The sequence below is a fragment of the Piliocolobus tephrosceles genome, chromosome 3 (genome assembly GCF_002776525.5).
Source record: "Piliocolobus tephrosceles isolate RC106 chromosome 3, ASM277652v3, whole genome shotgun sequence".
Classification (NCBI taxonomy): Eukaryota; Metazoa; Chordata; class Mammalia; order Primates; family Cercopithecidae; genus Piliocolobus; species Piliocolobus tephrosceles.
In genome coordinates, this window is record NC_045436.1 from 137,623,290 (window position 1) to 137,645,517 (window position 22,228).

Here is a 22,228-nt window from a genome sequence, read left to right on the forward strand (position 1 = left end):
GTTAACTGCAGAAATCAAAACTGTGGATAAGGGTGGATTACTGCAGTCATAATTATCTACTGAGACTGTTTGTTGTTTTTTTTTTTTTTTTTTTCACTTAGCAGTATGTATTTAAGTTTCCTCCATGTCTTTAAGTGGCTTGATGTTTCATTCCTTTTTAGTTCTGTATAATACTCTGCTGTAAAGATGTACCACAGGTTGTTCATCCATTCACCTACTGAAGGACATTGTCTGCTTCCAAGGTTTGGCAATTATGAATAAAGCTGCTGTAAAAATTAACATATAGCTTTTTGTGTGGATATAAGTTTTCAACTCATTTGGACAAATATGAAGGAGTATGATTGCTGGATCATATAGTAAGAGTATGCTTGGTTTTGTAAGAAACTGTCAAACTGTCTTCCTGTGTGGTTTTACCATTTTGCATTTCCCCCAGCAATGAATGAGAGTTCCTGTTGTCCACATCCTCACAAGCATTTAGTGTTGTCAGTGTTTTGAATTTTAGCCATTCTAATATATGTATAGTGGTATCTCATTTTAATTTGCAGTTCCCTAATGATGTATGAGGTTGAACATCTTTTCTTATGCATATTTGTCATCGTCTGATTCCTGTTTTTTCCTTCCACTATAAGTAATCATTTTTCATTGGCTTTTGGTTTATCCTTCTATTATTACTTTTAAAAAATGCTTATTCCACACACACTCATACACATACACTTATAGTCCCTCTTTCTTAAACAAAAGATAGCATGCTGTATGCAATTCACAGCATCTTATAGAGTATTTTTTATAGTAGAAGAGTATTTCATCATTATTTCTTCAACTAGTCCTTTATTGATGAACATTTGGATTGTTTGCAATCTTTTCTATTACAAATAGTACTACAATGGATAAGTTTGTATATACATCATTTCATATTTCTGCCTATATGTCTCTGAGATAGATTTAGAAAGGTGATTGTGGTGTCCAGGATTAAATGCATATGTAATTTTGCTAGATATTGCCAAATTTCCATCATACTGTTTTTGCATTCCTGCCAACAATATGTGAAAGTGTCTATTTCCCTGCAGAGTTGATAATAAGGCATTTTGTCAGACTCAAGGATTTTTGCCAACATGATAGATAACAAACTGTAATGTTCTGTATTTTAGCTGGATGGTGGGTACATGGAAGTTTGTTCTATTCTTAATTATACATTTTTCATGTATCTAAAATACTTCATAAAATAAGCTAACATAAGGAATTGCTCTTAAAGAAGAGAGGTTTTCCATTTTGGCTTTAGAAGAAATATATCATTTTTATGGATAACTTAACTATTGACTGAAATCTCGAATGATCCACAACTAGACTTGAAAAGAATTTCCAAGACAAGAGATTCTGATCCTATCATATAACAAATTCAGGTTCTAGGGCTCAAAGAAGCCAAGTAATTAGCTTGAAGTTACATAGTTAATGAGAAACAAGCTTGCCTTTAACTATAATTGGCATTGCAGTCAATATATAAAATTTATGGAGAGCATTATCCAAAAAACTGGGATGTGTAACACTCATCTTCATAACAATTCCACTACATTTAAATGATACAGGAAGTAGAATGCATTGCATCAAAGTCAAGATACTAGACTGATTGCCACTGTGTTTCTAAGTGAAATTCTAAAAGCTGGTATAAGCTATACAACTCATATTGTTTGGTTATGACAGCCTTATTAATCATTTCTCCTTTTTCAACTTTTCGGTAGAATAGATTAGCTACTGAGCTTCCACCAACAGTCCTCAAATTTATTTTATGAAATCTGTAACATATTCAGGACCTATATATATTAGAAATTCTCTGTCAATGTTACTATGAGAATTGTTTGTAATTTTTGAGAGCAAAGTCTGAAGAACCATCTCTTAGAACTGGATTATTCTTATAGAGGGGCAAGGTGAGACTAATGTTTTCACAGTTTTAATCTTGTTTTATGGTGTAAATACTTTAAGTATTTTATATTAAATTCGTATTCTGAGGCTTCTCAACAAAAGCAACATGAAACAAATTACTCAAAATCACCAATTATCCAATGATGTCATTCTTAGGAAAATAAAAACAATTTTGTGACAGAGTCCAATCTAGTCCAGCGTCACTTACTGCATTTAGCTGCCATGTCGCTCTTGTCTTCTTTCATCTGGAATAATTCCTCTGGCTTTCTTTGTCTTTCATGAGTTTGACATTTTTGAAGCATATGGACCAGTTACTTTGCAGAATGTCCCTCAGTTTAGGTTTGTTTGATGTCACCTCATGCTTAGATTCGGGTTATGCATTTGGGTTAGGGTTAGCACAGAGGTGATGCTGTAATCTCAATGTGTTGTGGCATACACACATCAGTTCACATAATATTGGTTTGTCTCAGTAGTCATGATGCTACGTTGGTTAAAGTGATGTCTCCCTGTTTTCTCCACTCTGAAGTTACTATTTTTCCCTTTAAAGTTAAACAGTAATTTGTGGCGAGATACTTCGAGACTATATACTCTTTCCCACTGAACTTTTGCCCACCAGTTTCGGCACCCATTAATGATTATTGACTGAACCAGTTGCTACTGTGATGGTTACCCATGGTACAAAGTGATTCTTTAGTTTGGGATTTCTTAAATTATATTGGTTTGCATTTTCATCAAATGTATACAATGTCAGAGAAAATCAAACAAATAAATCAGCAAAGCAAAGAAGGAAATAAAAGGCCGGGCGTGGTGGCTCATGCCTGTAATCCCAGCACTTTGGGAGGTCGAGGAGGGCTGATCGCTTGAGGTTAGGAGTTCAAACCAGCCTGGCCAACATGGTGAAATCTGTCTGTACTAAAATAAAAATAAAAATTAGCTGAACGTGGTGGCACACGCCTGTGGTCCCAGCTACTTGGGAGGTGGAGGCAGGAGAATTGCTTGAACCTGGCTGAAATCATGTCATTGCACTCCAGCCTGTCTCAAAACAAACAAACAAAAAACACAAGAAGCAAATATAACAAAAAATTTGAATAAATAACAAAAACTGATTTGAAGTATGAATAACTTGCTCACTTCCTAAATCTGTCTTTTGACTTGTAAATGTAAGGTCAAAGAAAGCCTGGAAAACCTTTTAAAATTGAATTGTCACACTGTCATGGGAGATAAGTAGAACACGGGTCTGCCCCTCACCAAGATAAGTTGAAAAACAGACGTTCTTCCGGCTGAACTGGAGTTGTTACGTTAAGTATTTGTTATGGGGGCAAAATTAACTATTAATGAACTTGAGCCTTTTCAGATTGCTTCAATATGCCTTGCTTTCGTATTTCCCCAAACAATTTGAGCGTTTTTCTTATTAATAACTTAAATAAAAAATTAGTTTCATCATTAAATATTTCCAGTATACAGTAATATTAGACAACCATTTACCTACCATCTGAATTTAAATGATATTTACATTTTACCATCTTTGCTTCAGAATGTTTTTTCTCTAAATAAATAAAATAATATAGATACATAATATTAAGGATATAACTAAAACCATACTTCCATCTCTTTGCTTTCTTTCCCTGGGGTTAGCTATTTCCTGTCAATAATGTATTATTGCCATGCATGAGTTTATGTTTTGGACACACACACACACACACACACGCACACACACACTAAATATAGATACTGTATATATGCTTTCTCTATATATACTGTATGTGTGTGTATATATATATATATATATATATATATACATTTTAAGTAGGCTGGGAATGGTGGCTCATCCTGTAATCCCAGCACTTTGGGAGGCTGAGGCGGGGAGATCACTTGAGGTCAACAGTTCGAGACCAAACTGGCCAACATGGTGAAACCCTGTCTCTACTAAAAATACAAAATTAGTCAGGCATGGTGGTGTGTGCCTGTAATCCCAGGTACTCAGCAGGCTGAGGCAGGAGAATTGCTTGAACATGGGAGGCAGAAGTTGCAGTAGCTGAGATGGCACCACTGCACTCCAGCCTAGGGAACAAAGTGAGACTCTGTCTCAAAAAAAAAAAAAGGAAAAAAAAATTTATGTTCGTAAAAATAAATCACAGTAGGATACATTCAATTTGATATAATTTGTGTATAATTTTACATGCACAAAATAATGTTTGTATATATTGTATCATATTGATTGTATCCTATTGTGATTTACTTTCATTTTTACTTAAATGTTTGAAATTGATCCACTGTATACATGTACTTATGATTTACTTGTTTTAACTACTATATGAAAACCTACTGTATGAATATTTACATACTGTTTATTTCCCAACCAGTGAAGAATTAGACTGTTTTTATTTTCTTTATTTCTGCCTTAAAGGGTGAGGTAATAAACATTCTTATATTATACATTCTTCCTTGTGCATATGTAGGCAAGTTTCTCTGGACTAAAAAACCTGAGTCTTGGTGTAAAGACATTTTCAGCTTTACCAGGTAGTATCAAATTGATTTCCAATGGTTGTACCTATTTATATGCCTATCAGCAGCTCACATCCTTCTGTGCTTGTTGTTATCAGACTTTATACTTTGTTAACAACTAGAAGAATGTGAACTTTTTTCTTCTTATTGCTTAAATTTGCATTTCTTAATTTGTAGTAGATAGAGCTTCTGTTGATATGTTTTTGCTTCTGGATTTTCTCTCTTATATACCTGTTTATGTCCTTCGCCCATTTTTACTGGGTCATTTGTCATTTTCTCATTCATCTGTAAGCATTATTTATTGTGAATTTTAATCTTTTTTTCTGTACCTTGTGAACATTTTCTCCTACCTGTTACTTGATCACTTTATTTATAGTGCTTTTGGTTAAGTAGAAGTTTTAAATTTAATATAGCTAAAATTACTAACCATATGGTTTAATTTTTTGTGTGTCTTGAAGATGAGACAAGCAGCATTAGAGACTACCTGGATGAGACCTATTTGGCTGTGATACATATTCCCTAGTTCTATATCCCTACCAATGCCTATGGTAGCAGAAGAAATTGAGACAAATTCCTAGAGTTTGAACATAGATGGAAATCTTTTTTTTTTTTTGAGACGGAGTCTGGCTCTGTTGCCCAGGCTGGAGTGCAGTGGCCGGATCTCAGCTCACTGCAAGCTCCGCCTCCCGGGTTCACGCCATTCTCCTGCCTCAGCCTCCCGAGTAGCTGGGACTACAGGCGCCCGCCACCTCGCCCGGCTAGTTTTTTGTATTTTTTTAGTAGAGACGGGGTTTCACCGGGTTAGCCAGGATGGTCTCGATCTCCTGACCTTGTGATCCTCCCGTCTCGGCCTCCCAAAGTGCTGGGATTACAGGCTTGAGCCACCGCGCCCGGCCATAGATGGAAATCTTAAGAGTGACTACAAGAAGCTGCAGTTTAGGCAAATGTTTTCCCCGAGCTAACTGGAGAAAGTTCGGAACAACTCACAGTTTTAGTATCTGTTTTTGTTTTGTTTTATTTGGGGAGGGCAAGGGTTGAATGAGGTAGATGGGATTTTGTTGCTAAACAATGATCATAATTTACATTATTCTTAGAAGAAATGTGTGTTTAATGGAAAAGGGAAATGTTAATAATCTGGAATATGCTACTTTTTAATAATAAGAATAAATTAACAAAAAAGACACTAAGTCTTCAATCACACGACTGGATAGGAATACCCAGAATATTTCTCATAACAGCCTGCTAGTTGTGTGAATGACAACTGGGATTTATAACACTTGATGCCTCACACTCTGCCATATGTTAAAAAATTTCTTTCCTGGAAGGATTAGATGGCTGGCCACTTTTCTTATCCAAAATGAAATAACTCATACCCAATGCCACCTTGCTGAATGCTTGAATAATAGGATATATACAAAGTTGATACAATACTCATCTTGCTTCCAAATTAATTCTTTAAATTTATAGAATTAAAGCCAAATTTATATTCAGAGAATTATTTTGGCTTTAAAGCAATTTGCATAATAGGTTTGCAAGAATCTATTATTACTAATACTAAAAATTATACCCTTACTTTACTGATGCTCCATGGATAGAGGGCTTAACTTCCGGCTGGGTGAGGCAGACAGAAACTTGTATCAAGTTATCACTTCCTTTAATGTTTTCTTTTCATGTTTATATGTGAAGCTGTCTTTATTTTTCATGATAATCTCTAACATGGATTAAGGACTGTTTTTATTCTTAAATGATTAAATTTTTATTTCTTATATAAAAGTATGGCTTTAAATTTAGTATAATTGTTACAAAAAATAGGTTTTTTATAAAAGCTTTGAAAATCTGATCATAGAAAATATACATACTGTTGTAGAAAATGTAAAAAAACAAAAACCATAAATGTAAAAATTATAAAGATATCATCCAGAAGTAACAACTATCAATACTTTAGAACATGACTTCAGTCTTTTTTCTATGCATGCAGCAATTCATTTTAACCAAAGATGAGATCATACAGTCCATTGATTTTATAAATTTATTTTTCGTTATAACATTTTGCTATATTGCTAAATATTTCTTTAAAACATGCATATTTCATCACAGAGTTGGGGCATAACGTACATAAATATTCCCAATCATTTCCAACTTTTTATGTTAAAATTTTAACATTGATGAAAATCATTCTTAATAACTTTTTGCACATGTCCATAAATATTTCCTTAGAATACAATTCCAGAAATGGAATTGTTTGATCAAATGGTACACAAACTTCTAAGGTTTTTGCTATTTACTACAAAATTTCCCTTGATAAAGCTTTTATATTGTATGCACCTAAGAGCCTTAAACTCTTAATTTTTATTCATTTAAAAAATTATGTATGTAGTAGGTATATATATTTATGAGGCATATGGGATACTTTGATACAGACATATAATGTGTAATAATTACATCAGGGTAAATGAAGTATCCATCACCTCAAGTATTTATCCTTTTTGTTACAAACAATACAATTATACTCTTTTAGTTATCTTAACATGTACAATTAAATTATTAACTATAGTCACCCTGTTGTGTTATTAAATACTAGATCTTATTCATTTTTTCCAGTTTTTTGTACCTACTAACCATCCCCCCTCTACTGCCCCATCCCCCACCCCAACCCCACTACCCTTCCCAGCCTCTAGTAAGCATCATTCTCTTTATCTCCATGAGTCCAATTGTTTTAATTGTTAGCTCCCACAAATAAATTAGAACATGTGAAGTTTGTCTTTCTGTGCCTGCCTTATTTCACTTAACATAATGACGTTCAGTTCCATCTGTGTTGTTGCAAATTACAGGATCTCATTATTTTTTATGGCTACACAGCACTCTGTTGTTTGTAAGTACCACATTTTCTTTATCCATTCATCTGTTGATGGACACTTAGGTTGTATCCAAATCTCAGCTATTGTGAACAGTGCTACAATAAACATGGGAGTGCAGATATCTCTTCAATATACTGATTTCCTTTCTCTTGGATAGATACCCAGCAGTGGGATTGCTGGATCATATGGTAGCACTTATTTTTAGTTTTTACAGGAACCGCCAAACTGTTCTTTATAGTGGTTGTACTAATTTACATGCCCACCAACAGTGTACAAGGGTTCCCTTTTCACTACATCCTTACCAGCATTTGTTATTGTCTATCTTTTGGATAAAAGTCATTTTAACTGGGATGTGATGATAACTCACTATAGTTTTGATTTGCATTTCTCTTAAGATCAGTGATGTTGAGCATCTTTTCATATACCTATTTGCCATTTGTATATTTTCTTTGGAGAAATGTCTATTCAGATCTTTTGCCCATTTTAAAATTAGATCATTAGATTTTTTTCCCTATAGAGTTGTTTGAGCTGCTTATATATTCTAGTTATTAATCCCTTGTCAGATGGGTAGTTTGCAAATATTTTCTCCCATTCTATGAATTGTCCCTTCACTTTGTTGATTGTTTCCTTTGCTGTTCAGAAGCTTTTTAACTTAATGTGATGCTATTTGTCCATTTTTGCTTTCATTGCCTGTGCTTGTGGGGTATTACCCAAGAAATCTGTGCCCAGTCCAACGTCCTGGAGAGTTCCCCCAATGTTTTCTTGTAGTAGTTGCATAGTTTGAGGTCTTAGATGTAAGTCTTTAATCCACTTTGATTTGATTTTTGTATATGATGACAGGTAGGGTTGTGATGATTAATACTGAATGTCAACTTGATTGGATTGAAAGATACGAAATATTGATCCTGGGTGTGTCTGTGAGGATGTTGTCAAAGGAGATTAACATTTGAGTCAGTGGGCTGGGAAAGGCAGACCCACCCTTAATGGGTGGGCACAATCTAACCAATTGCCAGTGCAGCTAGAAAATAAGCAGGCAGAAAAATGTGAGAAGAGAGACTGGCCTAGCCTCCCAGCCTACATCTTTCTCCCGTGCTAGATGCTTCCTGCACAGCAGCACTTCCATCATCAAATGGAAGTGGTATATACGTGATCAGGCTGGAGCAGGTCCTGAAGGCACAAGTAAGTTACATGAGGAAGTGGCTCAAATGCCCGTGGTCTCAACTCCTGCCACCCTGCCTTCTCTTTCCCAGCGTGCATCAATGGCCTCATGGGGAGTTCCCTATGATCAGTTGACAGGAAGAGAAGACTAGGGTTCACAGATGGTTCTGCACGATATGCAGGCACCACCTGAAAGTGTACAGCTGCAGCACTACAGCCCCTTTCTAGGACATCCCTGAAGGACAGTGGTGAAGGGAAATCTTCCCAGTGGGCAGAACTTTTAAGTAGTGCACCTGATTGTACACTTTGCATGGGACAAGAAATGATCAGATGTATGATTATATACTGATTCATGAGCTGCAGTCAATGGTTTGGCTGGATTGTCAGGGACTTGGAAGAAGCATGATTGGAAAACTGGTGACAAGGAAATTTGGGGAAGAGGTATGTGGATAAACCTCTCTGAGTGGCCAAAAGCTGTGAAGATATTTGTATCCCACGTAAGTGCTCACCAACAGGTGACCTCAGCAGAGGAGGATTTTAATAATCAAGTGGATAGGATGACCCATTCTGTGGACACCACTCGGCCTCTTTCCTCAGCCACTCCTGTCGTCGCCCAATGGACCCATGAACAAAGTGGCCATGGTGGCAGGGATGGAGGTTACACATGGTCTCAGCAAGATGGACTTCCACTCACCAAGGCTGACCTGGCTACGGTCACTGCTGAGTACCCAATTTGCCAGCTGCAGAGACCAACACTGAGCCCTAGATGTGGTACCATTCCTCGGGGTGATCAGCCAGCTACCTGGTGACAGGTTGATTATATTGTACCTCGTCCACCATGAAAAGGGCAGAGGTTTGTCCTCACTGGAATAGACACTTACTCTGGATAGGGGTTTGCCTATCCTGCACACAATGCTTCTGCCAAGACTACCAGCTGTGGATTCACAGAACGCCTTATCCACTGTTACAGTGTTCCACACAGCATTGCCTCTGACCAATGCACTCACTTTATGGCTAAAGAAGTGCAGCAGTGGGCTCATGCTCATGGAATTCACTGGTCTTACCAAGTTCCCCCCATCATCCTGAAGCAGCTGGATTGATAGAATGGTAGAATGGCCTTTTGAAGTCACAATTACAATGCCAACTAGGTGACAATACTTTGCATGGCTGGGGCAGAGCTCTCCAGAAGGCCATGTATGCTCTGAATCAGCATCCAATATATGGTACTGTTTCTCTCATAGCCAGGATTCATGGGTTCAGGAATCAAGGGGTGGAAGTGAAAGTGGCACCACTCACCATCACCCCTACTGATCCACTAGCACAGTTTTTTTCTTCCTGTTCCCACGATGTTACATTCTGCTTGCCTAGAGGTCTTAGTTCCAGAGGGAGGAACACTGCCACCAGGAGACACAACAATGATTCCATTAAACTGAAAGTTAAGATTGCCACCTGGACACTTTGGGCTTCTCCTGCCTTTAAGTCAACAGGCTAAGAAGGGCGTTACAGTGTTGGCTGGGGTGACTGACCTGGACTATCAAGATGAAATCAGTCTACTAATCCATAATCAAGGTATCCTTAGGGCGTCTCTTAGTATTACCATGCCCTGGGATTAAGGTAAATGGGAAACTACAACAGCCCAAACCAGGCAGGACTACAAATGGTCCAGACACTTCAGGAATGAAGGTTTGAGTCACCACGACCTGCTGAGGTGCTTGTTGAAGGCAAAGGGAATACAGAATAGGTAGTAGAAGGTAGTCATCAATACCAGCTATGACCATGTGCCCAGCTGCAAAAAACGAGGACTGGAATTGGCATGAGTATTTCCTCCTTCTTTTCTTAAAAACATGTTTGTGCATGTATACACCTGTACTAAGAAAATATCTTCATTTTATTTCCTTTCTTCTTTATCATGTGACATAAGATTTATTGACTTCACATCAGCATTTAAGTATTGTTAACTTTATGTAATAGTATTTGGGTTGGTGATTGGTGTGTTTCTCATTGTATGAAGGATAGCTGTGTTATGTTAGGTGTAATTATGACCTTATTATTATCTTTATTTGAAGATTATGTATGATCTCAGGAGATGTGTATTAGTCCAAGTTGACAAAGAGTGGACTTGTGATAGTTAATACTGAGTGTCAACTTCATTGGATTGAAAGATACAAAGTATTGATCCTGGGTATGTCCGTGAGGGTGTTGCAAAGGAGATTAACATTTGAGTCAGTGCACTAAGAAAGGCAGACCCACCCCTAATCTGGGTGGGCACAATCTAATCAACTGCCAGTGCGACTAAAATATAAGCAGGCAGAAACATGTGAAAACAGAGACTGGTCTAGCCTCCAGCCTACATCTTTCATGCTGGATGCCTCCTGCCCTTGAACATTGGACTCTGAGTTCTTTAGTTTTGGAACTTGGACTGGCTCTCCTTGCTCCTCAGCCTGCAGATGGCCTATTGTGGGACCTTGTGATCACGTGAATTAATACTTAATAAACTCCCCTTTATATATATATATTCCATTAGTTCTGTCCCTCCAGAGAACCCTGACTAATACAGGGGTCTAGTTTCATTCTTCTGCATATGGATATCCTCTCATTTTTAATCTTACAGATAAGATTTTAGATTTATTGGCCCTACTTTGCAGACCAGCATTCCCCAGTCTTTTTGGCACCAGGGACTGGTTTCATGGAAGACAACTTTTCCACGGATTTGGGAGGATGAAAGGGGATGATTTCAGGATGATTCTAGCACATTGCATTTATTGTGTACTTTATTTCTACTGTTATTACATTGTAATATATAATTAAATAATTATACAACTCACTATAATGTAGAATCAATGGGATCCCTGAGCTTGTTTTCTTGCAACTAGACATTCCATCTGGGGGTGATGGGGGACAGTGACAGATCATCAGGCATTACAGTCTCATAAGGAGTGGGCAACCTAGATCCCTCACATGCACAATTCACAATAGGGTTCATACCCCTATGAGAATCTAATGCTGCTGATGATCTGACAGGAGGTGGGGCTCAGGCAGCAATGCTTGCCTACCGCTCACCTCCTGCTGTGTGGCCAGGTTCCTAACGGGCCATGGACTGATACCAGTCTGGCTAGGGGATTGGGGACTCCTGTTGTAGACAATGCATATCAAGCTTATTAATGTTTTTCAATGGACTGCTGATGCATTAGCATCCATTTACTAGAGTATCGTCCAGCAGAAGTCTCTACCATGCACTAATTAACCATTAATGTGAGACATTTCTAGCATTACATGAAGATGAAAAATAAATTTAAAAACTTGTCCCTAAATTATTTCAAAATACATTCAAGAAAATACTTTTTTTCCCCCCATACACTCCCAGATCATTGGAGGAATGAGTAATACATGAAGAAGGCAGTCTTTGAACAGAAGTATATTTTTTCATTAAAATATAAACTTTTGAGAATTGTTATCCCTAAAATTTCTATAGTCTGAAACTATAATATAAAATAAAAAATATTTAGATAAATTCATGGATAATTGAATAGTGATTGACTTTTAAAGCTGAGGTCCAGATGTGGTGGCTCGTGTCTGTAATCCTAGCGTTTTGGGAGGCTGAGGTGGGTGGATCACCTGAGCTCAGGAGTTCAAGATCAGCCTGGGAAACATGGTGAAACCCCCATCTCTACTAAAATACAAAAAATTAGCCAGGGGTGGTGCTGTGCGCCTATAGTCCTAGCTACTCAGGAGGCCGAGGCACGAGAATTGCTTGAACCCAGGGGGCAGAAGTTGCAGTGAGCCAAGATCATGCCACTGCACTCCAGCCTGGGCAACAAAGTGAGACTCTGTCTCAAAAAAAAAAAAAAAAAAAAAAAAAATTAAATCAAAAATAAAATTGAGGTTAAGTAGATATAATTATTTAACTAAGTAACTTTTTCATGAACCTGATTCATCATAAATGTTAGATAGCCTAATAATCTGATCCCAAATGGAATTTATTATATTCTATTATCCTTACATTCACTCATTCAACAAATATTTGAGTGCCTATCTGAGCCAGAAATTTAAAGACTGCTAGTCTTTTTAAAAAACCAAACAATCTTCCATTAGCAATTTCATATTCTACATAGCAAGTTCAGAATTTTATGATGCCTAAATTACAAACAAATATAGAGAGTATTAAACCTTGGATATATGTGTAGACAAATATGTTTGATGAATGACCTTGAAGGCCCAGAAATGAGAATGGCTAGAACTGGGGATCCCCTCTCTCTGCAGCAGGAGGCATCTAAACTCATCTTCCCACAAAGTTGCCAGATTTTGGGCAGCCAGCTTTCTCAGCACTCCCCAAAATAGCTGGCAATTAAGTTCAGACTGTTCAAGCAGTCCATTTGCCACTTTCATACTCACTTTGCTTAAAGAGAGAGTACAATAGAGGGAATGGGGTCCTCTCCTAGAGGATGGCTAGCACAGTGTCTCCAACTGTTTCCTGGTTCATGCATGTCTTTTTAGAATGTTCAGCGAAGAAGGAACCATCCACTGCTTACCCTTTTGCCTAGAATCCCAGCTTGCTCCAAGCCATCCCACACCTGTTCGCTGGAGTTCATTGCCTGGCAGTATTCAAATAAACACTGTTCTTGAGGTCTGTGGGAATCTTGGATCTGGCAGGGTCCTACCATCCCCTTCTAGACTTCTCCTCAGCTTCTCCATGACGTGGTGGAACTACCAGAATTTCAGGCAGGATTATGAAGGCACATTATACTCTACCAGAGGCCCCTAAACCTCCCTGGGAGGAGCTCCATTGCCAATACTTGTTTCCTAGCCCCACACGCACGTGAACTGAAATGTGAGGGTTGAAGGAGGTGACCAGCTCTTAAACCCCATGGATTCCCCTTCAGTTTTTCTTCCCTATCCTCTACAGGTTTGTTTCTTCCTTTGGTTTTTGGTGATGGGGATGTGGGTGCACTTGCTTTCACATTTTTGTTTATAGCCTTACATCTGGACATTCCTTATAAACTTAAAAAGCTAGACTTCAGCATCTTTATTCTCACACCCAGAACTGACCACTGCCTGACCCCACCAAGATGGTGGCCTCTTGTCCTGCAGCCCAAATGGGAAAGATTGCCATGAATAATGGTGGGGTGGGGAATAAAATAATGGGACTAACACCTCACAAAATCATTGCATCTCATACCTTCCAAATATTAGGTTTTGCATGAAAAAACAATTATGTCACAGGAAGTGAAAAGAATAGGAAAAATGTATTTACACCATGATTAAAGCTATATAAAATAAAACTGTCTATATACAAAATAAGACAGGGATGAAGAATACTAAATTGCTAATCTTGGCTATGTGTAGAGTGGTGGGGTTGCGGTGAGATTTTATCTCTATGTTTTCCAAAATGCTTGTGGTTACTTTCATAAGTAGAAAAAAAAAATGAATTTACTAAAACAAATAGGGAAATGTCTTTTATTGCTTGCAGGTACATTTCCTTGAACAGACCTTGAATAATGAAGAAATAACCTAAATTTATAGATAAAGATCCCATTCTCCTGTGGTAAGCCCTTCTAGTGTTTTAATAACATTCTTATCAGGAAGTCTTCCTTCTATTTATCATAAAATCTCTTCTGCTATGTTATTATAATGCTTTCATTTCTGGCTGAAATTTAAATTTGTTATTTAACTAATGTCATCACTGTGGTTAACCACGAAAGTATCTTTACGTATTATAAATAACATGTTAGCTATATTATTAGATGTTTATTGAAAGCATTACAAATCATGTAAACTGCCACCATAATGTATTAGAATAAATATAAACTGGGATCAAATTGTTTGTTTTTATGGTCTCTGTATCTATCAGTCTTCTTTGCACCTGGGAGATTCAATAAATGATTGTTAAGGACCGGGTGTGGTGGCTTATGCCTGTTATCCCAGCACTTTGGGAGGCCGAGGTGGGTGGATCACTTGAGCTCATTAGCTCGAGACCAGCCTGGGCAACATGGCAAAACCCTGTTGCTATAAAAAATACAAATTAACCAGTCATGATGGTGGGCATCTGTAGTCCTAGCTACTTAGGTGGCTAAAGTGGGAGGATTGCTTGGACCTGGGAGGTCAAGGCTGCAGTGAGCTGAGATTGCACCACTACACTCCTGCCTGGGCAACAGAGTGAGACCCCATCTCAAAAAAAAAAAAAAAAAAAAAAGATTGTTAAGCAAATATATTAAATTTGGAGATGTTAAAATTATTTTACTTATTTCTTAACAACATAAATAATTCAAAATATCTTATTTTTCAAAAATCTCTGGATTAAAATCCAGATCAAGACTTGTAGATATTTTTAAAAGAACTATCCTCATCTAAAATATAACAGATTTTGCCTGAAGAGCCACTAATCCTTTCATCTACTATAATTCTATTTTATGTAAATCTATTTTATGATTTCATAACTCATTGGACTACAGATGACAAAAAAAAACCAGTTATTTTTCATATCCTTTATTTTCAGAAAAACTGAAACATAAAACAGAACATGCACAATTAAGCAGACTATATTGTCAATGGCAAACAGAGTTGAGCAATTCTGTGGCCTAGTGGATTCAGATAGCAGAACTGTGTGACTAGTCTAAACAATTCTCACTCAAGATGACAGGGTGTATGCTATTTTTACATGTAGTGAGGATAACTTAAAAAAATGGATATATGCTTTAAATAGTCTTTTTCACACTCCATGTTGACTATGCACATGGCCTGAAGTAAGAATTATAGTACAGTATAAATACTATAGGAGCAGCTAATTGACAACCAACAGCTTTGAAATTGTACAATCCAGCTTTGGATTGTAAAATTGCAAAACTTGCCGGGAGATAGAAGGGAAAACAGAACCCATTGTCTAACCAAATGCTTCCAGTTCAGAGTTTTTCTTAGTTTCAGCAATGGCCCAAAGGAACGGCAATTCAGACTACGATGAATCTAGGTGCATCTGTTGCAGTATGAAAGATCTTTCCTAGGACAGGGTAATTAATCCCTCTGAGGAGGTTGTGGGCAATTTTAGAGTCAATTAAGGAATCTCATTTAATATAAAATGACTAGGTATCCCTTTATATCATGAACTCAGGCTATGGAAATGCCAATGGTAGTGTTTTGCAAACTGTGATGCCTGGGAGTATTTAACACAATGTTGTTTTCCCTGCTCACCCTTCTGTGAATGTACTACCATGGTATGCTCTAGATCTGGGGCCACTAGTCACATATGGCTACTAGTCACTTGACAGTGATTAATCCAAAGTGAGGTGTGCTGTAGATATAAAATATACACAAAAATGTGAAAGCTTAGTACAAAGAAGGTAAAACATCTTAATAATTTTTTGTACCAATCACATGTTGAAGCAATAATATTTTGGATAAATTGGTTTAAATAAGATACCTTATTAACATTAATTTTGCCTATTTCTTTTTACCTCTTTCAATGTGGTTATTAGAACACTTTTGATTACACATGTGGCCTGCATGTGTGGCTCATCTTATATTTATATTGGACAGCTGCTGCTCTGGACAGACCACTTGACAGAGCTCCGGTCCATCACAACAGTCCACTCCCACAGCATGCTGGGAGTTACACCTGGGACCACTAGAGAAAGCTCTAGCCCAAGCTGAGTGAGGAGGATTTATCTGATGGCCAACAGCAGGGGGCTGCGTGAAGGAGCTAGGTGCTGAGTGCCTGAGGCTGAGTCGGAGGTGGAGATTGAAAGTGGATGAGGTAGAGGGCGCTTTCGGTTTCCTTACTAAGTGGATTTATTTAAGTTAAAGAACTGAGTAAATTAAAAAAAATATTAATATAGTAGGTATGTGGATTTGTTTTTACAAATACAATTTGTATAATTGTATAATTTACAAATACAAATAGCAATTGAAATTTGTTCTATACATCATTGTGACTGTTCACTTAAAATTCTTTGAACAAAACCATTGATATATGTACATACCTATTTTATGATATTACTTGCTGGTTTTTATTGTGAATTCTGAACTTTTCTATTTCATTCTAAACACAGCGGGGGGTTTATTTTCTCAATGACCTCAGGAGCTAGCTAGCTCTGGGTCATTCAAGGAAGAAGAGACGCTAACTTCTCTGTCCCGCACTGTTCCCCTCTAACTTTACCTATACCTGAAGCAGTCAAATTCTCATGCTACTTTGCTGTTTGACACTTAATCTAAATACCTACACTTAGGATCCATGATAGGAGCTCGTAATATCCTGAGTTGTCCATCTGAATGTTTCTGTCAGCCTCAGAAGAGTTGCTTGAGTTTCATTATGATGGAAGGATGTTCAATAGATAGGGTACAAGTCTTAAGATGTTTCTTTTTCTGTTAAAGTTAACAATGCAGGAAATTACAAAGAGCAGATGGCCTCAGCCACATAGAATAAAACGCTATTTTGAAAGTATAATTGACTTCATTAGCCCATATTCCACAAAGTGAAATGTATTCATTTATTCACTCACTCAACAATGTGATGAGAGTCTCCTAGCTGGATACAAGGAGAAGGTATACAGTAGGTGCTAATTTCATGAAATTTTGCAGGCAATTAAGAAGAAACCCCACAGAAGACAATTTATAGTCCATATCTGAAAACTTCAAAATGGAGAAACTCAAAGTTGGCAAAGAGAGAAAGAAATTCATTTTAAAGGAAAAAGATACAAATTTTTACCTCTTAAAAATGATTCAGAGGGCTGCCATCGGTTCTAGCATATTTCCTTATCATCACAACGATGTCTGGAAGGCCAAATTTTCCTGTGGGCTTTGTTCCCATTATTGTTCAGAAGCCAAGGAATAAGTTAAACTAAGGGAGCCTAGCTTGGTTTTGGTCATGATGTTGTGTTATCAATGAGATGAAATCACATACACTATTAGAAAAACAAACACAGCAAAACAGAGTTCCTAACTTTTAAATTACTATATTTAAATTAGTCTTGGGGGAAAAGGGAAGGGAAGAGGCAAAAATTTCTTCCATTTTATAAACACATGTAATACAAAGCCTCCTTAATTTGGAATTAGTTTGGTTGAGCACTTCTGGGTGGGGACCTCTGGAGATGGCATGGAACATGCCTTGATCTCAGTTTCTCAGTTTCTTATGTAATCAGTTGTAGCTATTACTTAGTTCGTAACACCAGAGTGAAAGGTCGTATTCCTTATTAGTCTAAACCAAATGTCACCCACTTGGAGCCCTCTTTTGCAAACCTTGCAGGAAATCAAATCTCAGTTATTATTCAAACCCTTTTACTCCCCTCCATGGAATCCTACAAGAATCACAGGCTTACACAGTCCAGGAATGTTGGGGCCTATACTTAGTCCGTGGACTTCATTTCCATTGATTCTTTTCCCTGATGTGGCTGCTGGTCGCTGGGACTCTGGTGGAAAAGACTGGTAAATGAAGTAGACCTTTGCTTGGTGCCTCTCAGAGCTCATTTGGAACCACATTTGAGTGGGGGCCTTAATAGCTGCCATTCCTACAAGTCCCTCCAAACTCCAGACCCTATTTTTAGTCTAGGGGCAGGTTCTGTTTTAGGTTGGGTTCCCTCAAAAGCAGAGCTCGAGTTAAGGACTTCTATGTGGGCAGTATGCTTAGGGAGATCCCAGAAAGCAGGCATGAGATAGGAGGGGGAGTAAGCCAGGGAAGGAGGTCATGCCACTATGAGGGTGTGTTATGGATTATGGAGGTGAATGCATTGTGCCACAGGGCTTTGATTTGGCTGAAACCTCCTGAGCAGCATATTAAGTGCCTTTCAGAATTTCCACTTGAAGGACTGGAGGTGGAAACCTTACATATATACATCAGGTTGTCCCCTATCTGTCGAGGATTGTTGCATTAGTCTGTTAGGGCTATATCAAACATAACAAAATACCATGGACTGGGTGGCTAAGGCAACAGAAACACATTTTTTTTCACAGTTCTGTAGCCTAGAAGTCCAAGATCAAGGTGTTTGATTTCTCCTGAGGCCTGTCTCCTTGGCTTGCAGACTGCCACCTTCTTGCTGTGTCACCTGGCTTTTTTACCTGGTTTTGTGTGTGTATGTGTGTACACATTCCTGGTGTTTCTTTTTCTTCTTCTTCTTTTTTTTTTTTTTTTTTTTTTTGAGATGGAATCTCACTTTGTCACCAGGCTGCATTGGCACGATCTTGGCTCACTGTAAGCTCCAACTCCCTGGTTCAAGTGATTCTCCTGCCTCAGCCTCCCGAATAGCTGGGATTACAGGCACGCACCACCAAGCCCAGCCAATTTTTGTATTTTTAGTAGAGACAGAGTGTTGGGAACAGGCCCCCAAAAATCTGGCCGTAATCTGGCCCCTAAACTGGCCATAAACAAAATCTCTGCAGCACTGTGACATGTTCATGATGGCGATAACGCCCACGCTGGAAGGTTGTGGGTTTACCGGAATGAGGGCAAGGAACACCTGGCCCGCCCAGGGTGGAAAACTGCTTAAAGGCATTCTTAAACCACAAACAATAGCATGAGCCACCTGTGCCTTAATGGCATATTCCTGCTTCAGATAACTAGCCAGACCCACCCCTTTATTTTGGCCCATCCCTTTGCTTCCCATAAGGGATACTTTTAGTTAATCAAATATCTATAGAAACAATGCTAATGACTGGCTTGCTGTTAATAAATAAGTGGGTAAATCTCTGTTTGGGGCTCTCATCTCTGAAGGCTGTGAGACCCCTGATTTCCTACTTTACACCTCTATATTTCTGCGTGTGTGTCTTTAATTCCTCTAGCGCCACTGGGGTAGGGTCTCCCCGACCGAGCTGGTCTCCCCAAGAGTTTCACCATGTTGGCTGGGATGGTCTTGATCTCCTGACCTCATGATCTGCCCGCCTCTGCCAGGCAGGGTGGCTCACGCCTGTAATCTCTTTATCTTCTTATAAGGATGCCAGTCCTATTGGATTAGGACCACACACTTAGGATATCATTTAACCTTAATTACCTCCTGACAGTCCCCATTTACAAATACAGTCACTTTGGGGGTTACGGCTTTAACCTATGAATTTTGGGGGGACATAATTCAGCCCATTACAGCTTCCCTTGGCGGTGTTAACTGGCAACCTGGGGTTCATCAGTGTAAAGTGACTGGAGATTCTGATTTAGATGACTTCAGAGACAGGAGGAAAGGATGTGAGTTGAGGCTTCACATGCTTTTGCCTTCACTTCACCCCTTTTCAATTCAAAGTTGGACCATATTATCTGTCCATCTAAAACCACCCAGCTTAATCCTTCTCAGTGGGTTAGGAATACAGCGATTTTTTTTTCTTTTTTTCTCTTTTTTTTTGAGATAGAGTCTCGCTCTGTTGCCCAGGCTGGAGTGCAGTGGCGTGATCTCGGCTCACTGCAAGCTCCACCTCCTGGGTTCATGTCATTCTCCTGCTTCAGCCTCCCAGGTAGCTGGGACTACAGGCGCCCACCATCACGCCTGGCTAATTTTTTGTATTTTTAGTAGAGATGGGGTTTCACCATGTTAGCCAGGATATCAATCTTCTGACCTCATGATCCACCTGCCTCGGCCTCCCGAAGTGCTGGGATTACAGTTGTGAGCCACCACGACCAGCCTACAAATGTTTACTTTCCTCCTGGGTGAGGCTGGGTGTTTAAAGACACCGTGCTGATCTCTGTTTCTTGGGATGAGCATCTTACTTAGATTACGATGAACACTCATCAATCCCAAGATAAGGATTTTAGTATAAACGGTTTATTTGGGAGGAGATTCCAGAAACCACTTGTAAAGGACTGAGGAAGTGAGACAAGGAAGGGGGAGAAGTGAATAAAGACTATTAGTGAACAGGTTATCACTGAGGGCAAGTGGCCCTCACTCCTGTTGGGAACCACTGGGCACATGCCTCAGAATTGTCCCACCCAAGGGGCAGGGAAACCAGGCTATTTATCCTCCAATTCTTATCCATCATTGCTTGGTGGCAGCTCCCTGGGGATACCTCTTTTGGTATTTGGCTTACTCCCTATAGGAGAACCAAGAGAAAGCTCTCAGGCAGAAGATGACCTGTAAATCTAAGAGAAAGGGGAATGTCAGCTGGGTGGGGTGGCTCAGCCTGTAATCCTGGCACTTTGGGAGGCAAGGCAGGCTGATCACTTGAGGTCAGGAGTTCGAGACCAGCCTGACCAACATGGCGAAACCCCATTTCCACTAAAAATACAAAAATTAGTTGGGCATGGTGGCACATGCCTGTAATCCCAGCTACTCAAGAGGCTGAGGCACGAGAATTGCTTGAACCTGGGAGACGGAGTTTGCAGCCAGCTGAGATCACACCACTGCACTCCAGCCTGGGTGACAGAGTGATTCCATCCAGAAAGGGAAATGTCAAAAGGATATATGTGTTTGGACGAACGGAGGCAAGATGGTGCACTTCCGGGTTCTTCTTCACCACCAACTCTTCCCGCGCACGCGAAAATGCAGCCGGCGCCCAGCGAGGGTGCAGACCAACTGGGCATGCGCCAGGTGACGTCAATCTGAAGAGACCAAGATTTACCTGGTCGCACCTGCGGAACGCCCCTGACACGCCCATGCCCCACCTATTGCCCTCCCACTCCTAGAAAAGCCGCTCTCCGCCATTGAGCCAGGCGGCCTTCTTGCAGCCCCACTCCTGTCGGGATGTCGGGACTGTGGGAAGTCTGTCGGAGAGCCCCACCGCGGGGGGACTCTGCCGGCCTCCTTTGCCGGAGGCTGACAGACTTCTCCCGCACACCTTAGGTTACGAAAATAAACGTGCAGTTTTGCGCCTGACCTTTGCCTACTTGCTGGTTCTTTTGTGCTGGCTCTGGTGGTCTTAGAAAAACAAGACAATATGAAGGACGCTAACAATGACTACAGTGGGGGTAAGGAAGGGAAAGAGAGTTAACAACAGTTAGTTTGGAAACAAACTAAGTAATTAATTGTATGAACAGACCCATAGGAAGATTTATTTTTGCTTAAAAAAATGCCACAACATTAGCAGTATTTATTTGCATTTGCTTTATTAGAGTTACTTTTAAAACATTCTACAATTCAGTGTTAATGTTAATTCTAATGGTTGTTCTTCTGTGTTAGGTTTAAGTCAATATAGTTTTAATACTCTTTTTAAAATATTTAATTAAATGTGATTTTTCTCTCCATGTCTTTTTTATTTTGCAAGCCCAAGGTAATGAATGTTGCATGCCAGGCTCTGAAAATTTAAATACCTACAGGATCTGACAGATAAAATAAATATTAATGAGTAAAAGTGAACTGGGAGTAATAAAATAGACTCTAGAATAGAGTAGTGGGGACTGTGGCAAATGTATTACAATGCCCTGCCTAAAGGGGGCAACAGCTACTGATTCCCAGCTAACAGTTGCCAAGCAGGAATATGGATGTGAATTTCAAGGAAAACTGAAGAAGCTGGGTATGTACAGTTGCCTAAATACTAGCATGGTGGTCAAGATCAGACTCTGGAGCCAGACAGCCTGAATTTGAATCAAAGATCTACCAATTACATTAACTATGTAATCTTGAGCAAGTTACCTAATAACTCTGACCATCAGTTTTCTCATCAGTAGAATGGGACTAATGATTGTAGCTATGCCATAGGGTGGTTATCAGGATTAAGTGGATCAAGTGCATAGGATCATACTTAGCATTAAACACTCAATAAATGTTGGCTATTGTCATTATTAGCTATTAATTTAAAAAACCTAATTAAACGTTTAATTTTGAGATAATTATAGATTCACATGTGGGTTGTAAGAAATAATCAGAGAGAGTTCACATTTACCAGTTTTC